This window comes from Pongo pygmaeus, chromosome 19 (genome assembly GCF_028885625.2).
Source record: "Pongo pygmaeus isolate AG05252 chromosome 19, NHGRI_mPonPyg2-v2.0_pri, whole genome shotgun sequence".
Taxonomy (NCBI): Eukaryota; Metazoa; Chordata; class Mammalia; order Primates; family Hominidae; genus Pongo; species Pongo pygmaeus.
In genome coordinates, this window is record NC_072392.2 from 61,247,636 (window position 1) to 61,260,293 (window position 12,658).

Here is a 12,658-nt window from a genome sequence, read left to right on the forward strand (position 1 = left end):
TGATAAAAATATATCTATCTGACTTCAATTTATTGAGTCAGAATTCATCTAACTTCTTAGTTTTATTTTATTTCTTCTTTTAAAGACGAGGTCTCACTTTGTCTCCTAGGCTGGAGTGCAGGAGTCCGATTATAACTCACTGCATTCTTGAACTCCTGGACTCAAGTGATCCTCCCACTTCAGCCTCCTGAGTAGCTAAGACTACCAGCAAACAGTACCATGCCTAGTTTATTTTATTTTATTTATTTTTACTATTTTATTTTATTTTATTTTATTTTATTTTATTTTATTTTATTTGTAGAGACAGAGTTTTGCTATGTTGCCCAGGCTGGTCTCAAAGTCCTGGACTCAAGTGATCCTCCCGCCTCAGCCTCCCCAGCTGCTGGGATTATAGTCATGAATTATCATGCCTGGCCTGACTTCTCAATATTTATTCATTGGTTTCTAAGAGGGAAACATATTTTTCAAGACATAGGGTCTTCTAGGAGAAAAATAATTTTAAAATAATTTAAAGACTAAAGATAATTTAGTCTCCTTAAAATAAGTTCATTGGCCAAATAAGGAATCATTACCTACCTTAACCAGCTCTTAGAAAATCAGACCACTTGTTAGCAGAGTAAATGCTCTGAGAAGTCCTGCATTTAGGAAATGTTTAATTTAGGAGTTGCTACTTGTAAGGCCATGGAGCCCTTGTGTCTCCTAACACCTCTCAATGCCCTGGGGAAACACGGCTCTAGGGGAAAATGTCTAGTCCTCCATCTAGAGTCCAATTCTGTCCAGAGAAATGGGGAATTTGGTGAAACTTTCTAAAATCTCTTCCCCCTTTAGGGGTTCAGGTTTCCCAGCTGTGAAGTGATAGGAGTTATTAGAGTGTTCTCTAACATCTCCACCCCTTCTTTTAAAGTTATTTTTGTCCTAGAGACCCTATGTCCTGAAAGAATATGTTTCCCTCTTGAAAACCAATTAATCAATAAACAGTCTGACCACACATTAAAACTCTAGGCCTTGGAACAGGATGCTGCCAAACTTCTTCTTCCTTTCTCCTCCCAAAAGCCAACAACTTTCCAAATGAAGTGCCAATGAAACCACAGGACCTGGGTGCATGGAGATTGGGTGGGAAAATACGACTTGCTCCCAACTCAAAGAGCCTTGGCCCATTCAGATAAGTTCTCCTGCCAAGGATACTTAAATGGTTGAGAATGACCTAGAAGGCAATCATCTGCCTAAAATAAACTCCAAGATGATGCAGTCCTGGAAACTACATCAACATCTGCAATGAAGATTTACGGACCCAAAGGCAGCAGGCCTTGGAATTTAGCCCCAGTTGTGCCCTGAGCACAACCCTTGGTAGAGCCCTTGAGCAAGACTAAATCTGCACAGCCATCTCCAACACAGGGAAAGTCAGTTGTGGTGTTCCTTTTTTTTTTTTTTGGAGATGGAGTCTCACTCTGTTGCCCAGGCTGGAGTGCAGTGGTGCGATCTCAGCTCACTGCAACTTCTGCCTCCCAGGTTCAAGCAATTCTCTGCCTCAGCCTCCTGAGCAGCTGGGATTACAGGTGCCTGCCACCACGCCCCCACTAATAGTAGAGACAGGGTTTCACCATCTTGGCCAGGCTGGTCTTGAACTCCTGATCTCGTGATCCACCCGCCTTGGCCTCCCAAAGTGCTGGGATTATATGCGTGAGCCACCGCGCCCGGCCAAAGCTGCGATGTTCTTCACTCCCTCATAGAGATGTTATGAGGCTAAGAGGAGGTACAGACATACAAGTGCCCTGGACTCATCCCTTCTTGTCTGTCTCCCCCTGTGCACCCCAAGTTCCCTGCCAAAGGCAGGAACTGCTCTTCAACATCTTTGCATCCACAGAGGTAAGTTCAGAAAGATCGTTTGTTGCTCCTGTTAAACCGTAGTGGTTGTTCGATGTTCTTGTTCTGCTGCCCGGAGGTCCCTCACCTTGGTAGCATCTCCTTTAGGTGAAAGTTTCAAGAAGGCCGTCTCTGCAGGGCATCTGGTCTATCTTCACATGCAGCGATAAGGCCCATAACACAAAGCTTCCTGGTGATGTTTCTACCACACTTCTTTCCCAATTCATCTCCAGAGCTTTGTCCAAAGAGTTTGTGCCTAACACTCACACGCGGGCACCAGCTGGGATGGGAACGTGTGTGTGCCTGTGCCCGTGTGCATGCTGCGGAGGAGCAAAGCCAACGTTTTCCCAAGGTGACGCAGCAAATCAGCATGAGCAGGTTCCGCTGGGCACTCCACGCGGCCCTGCTTCTCTGAGCATGCAGACAGGAGGCCAACAATTCAAAACTACAGTTCCCCGGCTCTCCCCCACCGTCCCTCTGCTGCCCTCGCTCTCCTGCTGTCTCGGCCCCTGCTCCCCACATCTCTCAAGAACATCTCTGTTTGTTTTGGACTCGCTATACACAAAAACTTCTCCACTCAGGGGGCATGAGGAGAGAGAACTGCACTTGTTTAAAGACGATCTCTTTTTAACGGCTGTAATCTTTAATTCATAACGGTCCTAGGAACCAGTGGTGGACAAGGGCTGAGAGCTGGCCCCCCTTTTTCAGGGTTTTAAAACACAAGCGGCTGCACAGGAAGTTGGTTTTCACAAAGGCAAAAGAGAGAAAAACATGCTAATTCACAAGCAATGGCTTCAAACCCCCCATTTCAAGTCTTGTGATGGCTGCCAAGTGGTCCGACTGTGACCACAGCTCCCTATGTGTGAGTTGGGGGGCAGGGGCTTCACTGCATTATTCAGAGGCTGACCACAAAACCATCTTTTGTGCAAAGTTACCACAGAGAGAGACCGTTTCACATACAAGCTGCAATAGACAGCTGGCTGTACTCTAAAAGAAAGGGAAGCTCTAATACAAGCCCCAGAGCCACATGAAGAGGCGTGAGGAGGGAACTCGAAGTCACTGAGCATCTCCCACGCACCTGAATGAGAGCTAGGCGCTCTGTAAGAACTTCATAAGGTGGGTGGGAAAATCAGGCTCTCAGAGGTTACTGAACAGCCTCAATGAGGTCATGGCAGGAATAGGGTTCCAGCCAGATCTTCCACGCCTGCGACAGGAGCAGCAGCAGGCAGGGCTGGTATGCAGAGATGAGTTGAAGCCCCAGATGGAGTGATGCTAGCGGCACCCCTCTTCCCTAGCCAGAGGAGCTGCGCTGTTACCTCTACTGGCTTTAATCTAGTGAAGAGCTCAAGCGCCACCTGGACTACTTGCCTATGAAGAACTCTAGTCCATGGCAAAGGACCAAAGCCACAGACCCGGGTCAAAGGAGTTCTCAAAAACACATGCTGTGGCTCACGCCTGTAATCCCAGAACTTTGGGAGGCCGAGAAGGGCAGATCACCAGGTCAGGAGATCGAGACCATGCTGGCCAACATGGTGAAACCCTGTCTGTACTAAAAATACAAAAAATTTGCCAGGCGTGGTGGCGGGCGCCTGTAATCCCAGCTACTTAGGAGGGTAAGGCAGGAGAATCGCCTGGACCAGGGAGTTGGAGGTTGCAGTGAGCCGAGATCATGCCACTGCACTCCAGCCTGGAGACAGAGCGAGAATCCGTCTCAAAAAAAAAAAAAAAGAAAGAAAGAAAGAAAAATAAAAAGAGAGAGAGAGGAAGGAAGGAAGGCAGGAAGGAAGGAAGGAAGGAAGGAAGAAAGAAAGGAAGACAGACAGACATACCTTCAGCAGCTACAGGGAAGATGAGGTGGGCTGGAACCACTCATGACTGCCCTTCAGAACAGTAAATGGAAGCACACGGCCATTGGACACCAGCACCATTGTGGCGACACAGGATTGTGGGCCTCTCACTATCCACAGTTCCTGGTGGTTTTGGGGGCTGCCAAAGGCACTATTAATCATCACTCCGCCCCGAGCTCCATAATTTCAATAACATACTGAGCTAATGTGCTCAAGACCTGCACAGAGCTCCCGGAGCGAGCCAGTCCTCTCCACTTAGCCCTTGGGTGCCTGTTTATTTCACTGAGCCTTCTGCCCTGTGAATGAGGGCTTCCTGTCAGGTGTCAGCCTTGGCGGCCGACGGGTGGGTAATAGCACACAGGGTCACGCAGCCCTTTCTTCCCAGAGAGGTACTCATCCAACTAGTGGTTTTTGATGAGAAAGATAAAGGTATGAGCTCTGGAGTCAGGCAGTTTGGATCCTGGCTTTGCCAACTCCTGGCTTTTTGATCTCAAACAAGTTACTATAGCCCAATCCCTCACCTGTAGAGTGAGAATGATGACAGTAACTATCCTGAGGATGGTGTTGAGAGTTAACCCATTTATGCCAGAGGTTGTACATTTTTGTGAAAAATCAGACCTTGGTGATGACCTTGAGCAGTAGGATATAAATAACTCCCACAAGCTTGGCATTCCGATAATGGAACACTAGGCATAGATGGGTTACATGAGGTAATAGAAAAGCGTGCCCGGCACAGGGTATATGCTGTACACAGACAAATGCTTGTGTCTGCTTGAGTGGCTCTTCTGATGTTGGCATTAAACCTCTTGCTTTGTCCCTCTACCAGGTCGAAATGAGACACAGAACCAAGTGTTCCATGATACTGTTGACTTCTCACCACATAGGAAGTTCTAGGGATATGGCTGAACCCAGAATCATCAGGTTATAAGGCCTGTAGTGCTCATCACCTGGGCAGCAAGAGAAGGGAGACCAAGCCTCAGTCACTGTCACAAGATGCCCTGAAAATCAACACAGCAGCATTGCAGGGAAGTGACCACAAGCAAAAGCAACAAGCCCCTCAGGCCAGGCTTGGTGGCTCACGACTGTAGTCCTAGCACTTTGGGAGGCTGAGGTGGGCAGATTGCTTGAGGTCAGGAGTTTGAGACCAGCCTGACCAACCTAATTAAACCCCATCTCCACTAAAAATACAAAAATTAGCCAGGTGTGGTGGCGCTCACCCATAATCCCAGTTACTCGGGAGGCTGAGGCAGAATCACTTGAACCTGGGAGGTGGAGGTTGCAATGAGCCAAGACTGCACTACTGTACTTATCTGGGTGACAAAGCAAGACTCCATCTTAAAAAAAAAAAAAGTCCCTCAACCAGAAACAAGCCCTCAGCCAGCACTGGCCTGGCAGTTCTGTTCCCTATCTACCATGCAGAATCCTTCCACAATCTGAGGTTAGAACCTGCATCCAAATCCCAGTTCCCCACCTCTCAGCTGTGGCACTGAAGGCAGAACCTGAACCTCTCCAGGTCCTTGCCTGTAAGATGGGGGTGACGACAGAACCACCCTCATGGGCTGGTAAGAAGAACACATTAAGATGAAGTACAAAACACACTTTGCTCAGCTCCTGGCATGTTCTAGGTATTAAAGAAAAGTATTTATTATTATAACGGCAAAAATGAGAGAATTCAGGCCTTCTCTCTTCAAATTTGAACCATCTTAGAGAGCAATCTTTTCAAGTACAAGGTCTTCCCTCCCACTTTTGTTTGTAAGTCCAGAAAATACAGTCCACATTTAATGATCCTAATGTACAGAGTGGAAGCAAGCAGATGGATTGTTAAGACTGCTGCAACAATTCGGCTGCCCCTCACGAGTCCAGGACCCGCTAATGGGCCTCTGGCCTGGCATGGGGCACACCAACCAGCAGGCAAAAGGCCTCACTTCTAGTCCTGGCTCTGCCACTGGCATGCTTGCAGGCAAGGTGGCCTGGGGAAGTTGCTTCCCCTCTGTGAGGATGGACAGGGGTTCCTGTGGTCACTTCTGGCTGACTGCAGGTCACCCACTCCCCCTCTGGAGGAGGCTCCCTGCTGTCCTGGTGGAGAAGAGAAGAGGGCTGCAAGATGCATTGCCCAGAGAGCCACCGGAAAGAAGGCCAGAACCCGCCTCCCAGACACCAGCTGGGTGAACCTCCATTCCCGGTCTAGGGAAACTGGCCAAACTGGTTAACCCTTACCATGTCTTCTCACTGGAGCCTGAGGGATGAGGGTGTGGTCACAGGTGCCCACATTGGGAAAGCTGGATTTGAGGACATGGGAGAGCTACTCCTCACTAAAGAAAGAGAAGAGGACATCCCCCCTGAGAACGGTCAGCAAAGCTTGGAGGGGTCAGGGCTTCCTGTCTGCACAACTTCTTCATGCCTTGATACTCCTCTTCCCCAAGGCTTCATTTTGGAACCGGCTAGCCAGCTGATGAGGGTGACAGATTGTACCCTGTCCTTTCCCTCTTTCTGAAAGGACCAAAAACTGCCTCTACTAGGCAGCAGTTGTGAAGAGTTTTAAAGACTAGAGCTTCACAAGGATGTGAGGAGGAAGGCTGGTCAGGGCAGCTATGCCGGTCTCGCTGCTATTCCTGAATCGCAGTGTGGCTTTCTCAAAATCTGCAGCTCCAACTTCTCACCTTAAATCTCAGACAGCAGCAAAGCACTGGAGCAATTTTCTCAGCTGGCCTCAGAGCAGAAGCAGAAGCAGGTGAGAATGAGATTAGGGACCCATTTTCTGTGAAGATCCAGCAACAGCTACGAGGCCTCTGCTCTCAGAAAAAGGATGGAGAGTCTCACTGTTCAGAGATGCCATGCCCAGGCTGGCACCTGAAGCTGCAGAAATGTCACAGGACAGCTGGGAGCCCATGATGGGCTGATCAGCATGTTGCTTCCGAAACAACAACCAGTTCTTTGAAGGTGCCTTCCTCCAACACCGTTACTTAACATCTGCTGACTTATTTAGCAGAGGATCTCTATTGTGCATGTCAGGACAAAGGAGGGGGTGGCTTCTCCGAGAAATCCTCCTCAAATGTGCACCCACACACACGCACGCACCCACATCCTCACACAATTCACATGCTCAAAATCCCGCAATGGGCATAGATGTCTCGCAGAGAGTTCACTCTACATTCCTAGTTCAGAGAGGTGTCGGGGTCCAGCTAAAGGCACGGGAAGCTCAAGTCGGCCACAGTATCTGGTACTCAACCCCCAACCCTTTGCTCCTCTGGATACTTACCTGTACCCTCCAACTATCCATCTACTCAATCTTAACCCGGATTATGAGCAATTGAGGAAGCTTCACAAAGCCCAAGGAGAACTTAGAGAAGAAGGTGGAAACACCACCACCACCTGCTGGACCATCCAACCCCACATTAAAAATAACTTGTCCATCAAACCTCCCCTCTTCCTCCAGCTAAGTCTCAGGAAAGGATAGAGGAAAAGGAGAAAAGTTTTGGGAGGGTGGATGGCCTGAGAAAACAAGACTATATTATTTTCTCTGAGTATACAGAAGAGTGTATAAATGCACAGAAAAAGCTCTGTTATACATATGAAAATAAGACCAAGGGTGGTGGCCAGCAGGCGGGGGGAGGGGGGACGGAATTGTACAAAGGGACTTTTGCCTTTACTCACTTTTTTTTTTTTTTTTTGAGATGCAGTCTTGCTCTGTCACCCAGGCTGGAGTGCAGTGGTGTGATCTTGGCTCACTGCAGCCTCTACCTCCCGAGTTCAAGCGAATTTTCTTGCCTCAGCCTCCCGAGTAACATTCACCATCACGCCCGGATAATTTTTATATTTTTACAGGGTTTCACCATGTTAGCCAGGCTGGTCTCAAACTCCTGGCCTCAAGTGATCTGCCCACCATGGCCTCCCAAAGTGCTGGGCAGGCATGAGCCACCGCATCCAACCAACTTTTGCCTTTTCTATGAGGTTTAAATTTTTTTCTGAGGAAAGTGACTTCTTAAATTACTTTATGTAATTTAACAAAGGTTTTTTTCTTTCTTTCTTTAAGCTGGGGAATACCATTTCCAGTTGTTACTCCAGCCCCAGAAGGAAATAAATCTTTTTCTTCCCTCTCATTTTTCATTTTGAAGAAAGGAAAGAAAACCCTGTTCCCCTCCAATGTTGAATTTAGTGAAGGTCAAATTCTAGTGCCTATAAATTTACTATTTTTTACAGGTGCTACAGCTTTTTTTTTTTTTTTTTGAGATGGAGTCTCACTCTGTTGCCAGGCTAGAGTGCAATGGTGTTATCTCGGCTCACTGCAACCTCCGACTTCCTGGTTCAAGCGATTCTCCTGCCTCAGCCTCCCGAGTAGCTGGGATTACAGGCACGTGCCACCACGCCCAGCTAATTTTTGTACTTTTAGTAGAGATGGGGTTTCACCATGTTGGCCAGAATGGTCTTTATCTCCTGACCTCGTGATCTGCCTGCCTGGGCCTCACAAAGTGCTGGGATTACAGGCATGAGCCACCGTGCCTGGCTGGTGCTACAGCTTTTAATAGCAAAAGTCATTTTTCACTGCTCATTTATAGCATGGAAAGGGAAAAAAATCTGTCGTGTCTGACGTGTCTACACTAAAACACTTTATTTTCCCTTCTAGTCAGTAAGTGAACTAAAATTTATTTCTTGAAAATAGATGCATATGTCTATAATGGACACATAACCTATGTGTCTACAATCAAGCCTTGGGAAAAAACAATAAAATAAAGATAAATACCCAGAGAGTGACCAATACCATCTGCTAACAGACCCTGACTTTATTAAATATATCTATGTTTGAGAAACCACTGGTCCACAAGGTCAAAGATTTCTTGGGTCACCAACCAATAAAAAGAAACAAATTCTAGCAATCCCAGTCCTCCACATGTGTGAAGAAAATTCCAGAGTATGGAAGATCTGTCACTTTGGGGCTATGAACCATGACAGGGGTGGAGAAGGAGTGGCGATAGAGATGAGACCAGGAGGAAGCTGGGCAGCTCCATCCTTCTAAAGAGGGGCCTCACCCAAGCCTCAAGTAGGCTCAGTGAGTGCATCCTAGCACTCACACAGGACACAGTACTGGCATTCCTGTAAAACAATGGCGGTGGAGGGAGGATCCAAGGGTGAGTGGGTAGGTACTGGCACATCATGAAAAGTGCACTGGCCTTGGAGTTTGATATGTGTGTGTCAACCCTCCTTGGCTTTCAGCCAACAACACAATAATGATGCCCTTCATGATAACAAAGAATATTAAACATTTGAACATTTACTACACACTTGCCAGGCATCACGCTAGGCCCTCGGCATGCATGACCTTGTGTGATCTTCGCTCCAATCCTCCACTCATTCCTAATGATTCTCCCCATTTTGCAGATGAGGAAGCTGAGGCTCAGGCTTGTCACACAGAGGGGCCAAGGTCCAAGCTAGTAAGTGGCTGGTGACGTCATGACAGTGCCACCTTAACCTCTCTAGGCTTCCCTTGCTGCCCCTCACCTGGTTTCGAGGCTCCTAGAGCCAACACAAACAACAAAAGTCCAATAACCAAGTTGTCACCCAACATGCTCCTGCTCCTGGAGGGGAGGCCCAGGAACCAGCATACCTGGGTCCCAAGGAAGGTAGAGCAGAACAGCCAGACCACACATTCACACATCTCCCTGGCTTCACCCAACAGGCAACCAGCATGGAATATTTGTTACTAACAGCCTGGACAGCAGAAATCCATGCTTCCCACTGCTGTGTTGCTCTGATGGGGGTAAGGGCGATGGGAAGAGAAACCTGTTCTGTACACCCACGGGCAGGCTCCCTGCCAAAACCCGCCACACACCATCTTCCTGTTCATTTTGCCTCATGGATGATTTTTAAAGCTTTTTAATTGTCCTTAATAAATTACCTACATGTGCATGATTGTTACAATAGTTTCATTAATTTTTCTCTGAGCATCTAAGCTGTTTATCACAGAAGTGTTAATGGAAAAGAAAAACATGTCAGGCAGGCACTTTCTCACACACTCTGGGCTTGGGCAAATTAATGCTTATGGGATTGCTTTCCCACACCACAAACAATTAGGGACGTCTTTATTTCATCCCAGCAAATCGTCTTTCAGCAAAGCTAGAAGGAGGATGCCCACCAGAGAGCCCGGCAGCTGCCCAGTGTGGAAGCGGCACACAGATGCCTGCCTGCCTCCCGTTCAGTAACTTGTAAATGTATCTCCACTTCTTTGGCTCAAACCTAAACTGATAGTCCTCAGCACTCACAACTTGCTCCAAACCAACTAGGAGAGACACATCAGTGATATTTCAGATGAAGTGCTTCTTGGTATCTGAGGCTTCCACAGATACCAAGAAGTATCTTGGTCTCATCTCTATCCCCACTCCTTCTCCACCCCTGTCATGGTTCATAGCCCCAAAGACAGAAGTAAATTGTCAGTGTCAGTGGGGGCTGGGGAAAGATAAGAGGAAGACAGCGATGACCAAACGTGTCATTCCAGAAGCCAAGCAGGTGGTTCCAGAGTGACAATGGCATAGAACGCAGGCACTGGGTCGTACAATCCTCAGGGGATGGATCGTCTAGACTTCCAGTTGTCGAAGAGGGGAAAGGGGCTTCTGGGAGGTTGGCTATAAAACCTGAGACTCCCCCCCCCGCCACCCATGCCACGCCACGCCACATACTTATCATCCAACCCAGGGCTTGACTGCACAGCTGTGTCAGCTGGGCCGTACTCATGTGACAGGAGGATCAGCACTCAGACAAAACACAGAACAGGTCCTCCACAACTGGTTCCCCCTATCCAGGGGCCACCCTTCCAGAGAAGGGTGATTTAAAATTTAAAACTTAAGGTGGGCACAGTGGCTTGCGCCTGTAAACCCAGTTACTCGGGAGGCTGAGGCAGGAGGATTTCTTGAGACCAGGAGTTCAAGACCAGCCCAGGCAATATAGGGAGGTATCATATCTACAAAAAATAAATAAATAACAAAAAACAAACTAGCCGAGCATGGCAGCACACACCTATAGCCCTAGCTACTTGGGAGGCTGAGGTGGGAGGATCACTTGAGCCCAGGAGTTGAGGCTGCAGTGAGTTATGATCACGTCACTGCACTCCAGCCTGGGTGATACAGTGAGACCCTATCTCTAAATAAATAAATAAATGATACTTTAAACAATTTTCTAAACTTGTACTGTGGCAGCTGAGATGGTTCAGCTTTGTTGTTAACAGTGACGGTCAATCTCTTTGCAGCACATGGATTTTTGAAGCCAACTTTTACGTAGCAACCTTGCATCAAAGCATATGTGAGTGTAGCTATACAATAAAGTCCAAAGCTTCAAGGCGTGCCCCAACCTGACCCCAGCTCTTCTTCCCAAAAGGTTCATTTCTTGCCACACCAGATGATTTGCTGTTCCTCTAACACACTGTGCCTTTTGTCCATGTGGGTTCCTTCTGCTGCAAAGTTCTTCTCATGTTCATCCATTCTATCAAACTCCCACTCATCCTTCAGAGCCCCTGCTTTTTATTCCCAGATGGAGCCATTCAGAGTCAATGATGTTCCTACAGCATGTGAGTGCATCTCTTTGACAGCTTAGTGGCACTGTAAGAACATTCCCAGAGTTGAACGGATGCTTGACCTTTTCTCCAACTGGTGTCCCTCAAGATATTGACAGTCGAGCACTTCTGTTGGTGCCTAAACAGGGAAAGGCCCTATTCTACGTGCTTGGCACCTTTAACATTGAGACCAAGTGGCAGAGAGCCCCAAAGGGGGCCAGCTGTGCAGGGACAGAACATCCCACTGTTTTGCTTGCAGTAGGTCCTTCGCTTTTAGCTTCTTAGGGCACTGCGAATTCTTCCTTCCGACCATCCCCTGGCAGAGCCCCATGATCTGGTCCTGCCATCTCGCTAACCTCATCTCCCCTCACTTGCTCACTGTCGCCAGCTCCCCCTCCTTCCTTCTGTTCCCTGAAGTCACAAAGCTCCTTCTTGCCTTGGCGACTGCATGGCTGTGCGTTCTCCCTGTCCTTAGATGATCACATGCCCCAGAGATGCCTCTCTGAAGGCTATGCCTAAATCAATACCCTCACACACACCCCATCCCACTCCCCAGTCCCTCTGTAGCCTAACACTTTCTTCCATTTCCTCTGCACCGATTGGTATCAGTAAGGAGTGTGTTCATGTATTTGTCTTCTCATTTCCAGTCTGACTCCCCATGAGATTACAGACTTCATGAGAGCAAAGAGCTTGCCATCTTACTCACCTCTGTATCCCCAAGACCCAGAACAGTGCCTGGCAGAGACGGGGCATTCCTAAACATTTGTCTCATGAATCAATGAAACTCATTCCGTCACAGAACAAGGTTTGCTCTCCTAAGCTCCTAGAATAGCGTTCCATATTCTGAAAAATGGCCTGGTTCTGCTGAAGGAAGCCCAGGAAGCACATAGAATGGGGCACACTTTGGAATTCGGGGAGACACCTCTGGGGAGCACTGGTAAGTACTCGGTATGAATTCACAAAAACTAGTTGCATGTTAATATATGCTGCCCCCTCCTTAAACAGCTTATAAACACTGTAATTTTCTTCACTAAAACACTGTCTAATAGAACCAACTCCCCTAATTACAGACGTTTGTATGCATTATAATCTTTATACAATTAAATCTACTAAAAAGAATAAATGATTAAATGCACCCCCCTACCACCCTGTCACTAACCCATCCCTCCCTTAACCACCAAAAAAACAAACAACACAACAAAAGACCCCAAAGGTGCTGAGGATACCATGTTGAGCTGTAGACAGACAAAAGTCCCGGGAAATTGAAATTCAGGCTGACACAGAACTTTGTCACTATAGGAGGTAAAGTCAACCTTCAACTTCAAACCCCAGCATCGGACAGCTCAGCATCTGACTTCAATGTCACATAAAAGGCTTGTACGTATTATACAAAATGTCTCATTTCAGG

At 47.6% G+C, this 12,658-nt stretch overlaps 1 protein-coding gene across 6 annotated transcripts in view; it reads right to left on the minus strand.

Annotated features, from left to right (window-relative positions):
- Nucleotides 1-12,658, minus strand: part of MSI2 (musashi RNA binding protein 2) — a 429,353-nt gene that overhangs the window by 227,246 nt on the left and 189,449 nt on the right. The gene's annotated exons all lie outside the window — the stretch shown is intronic.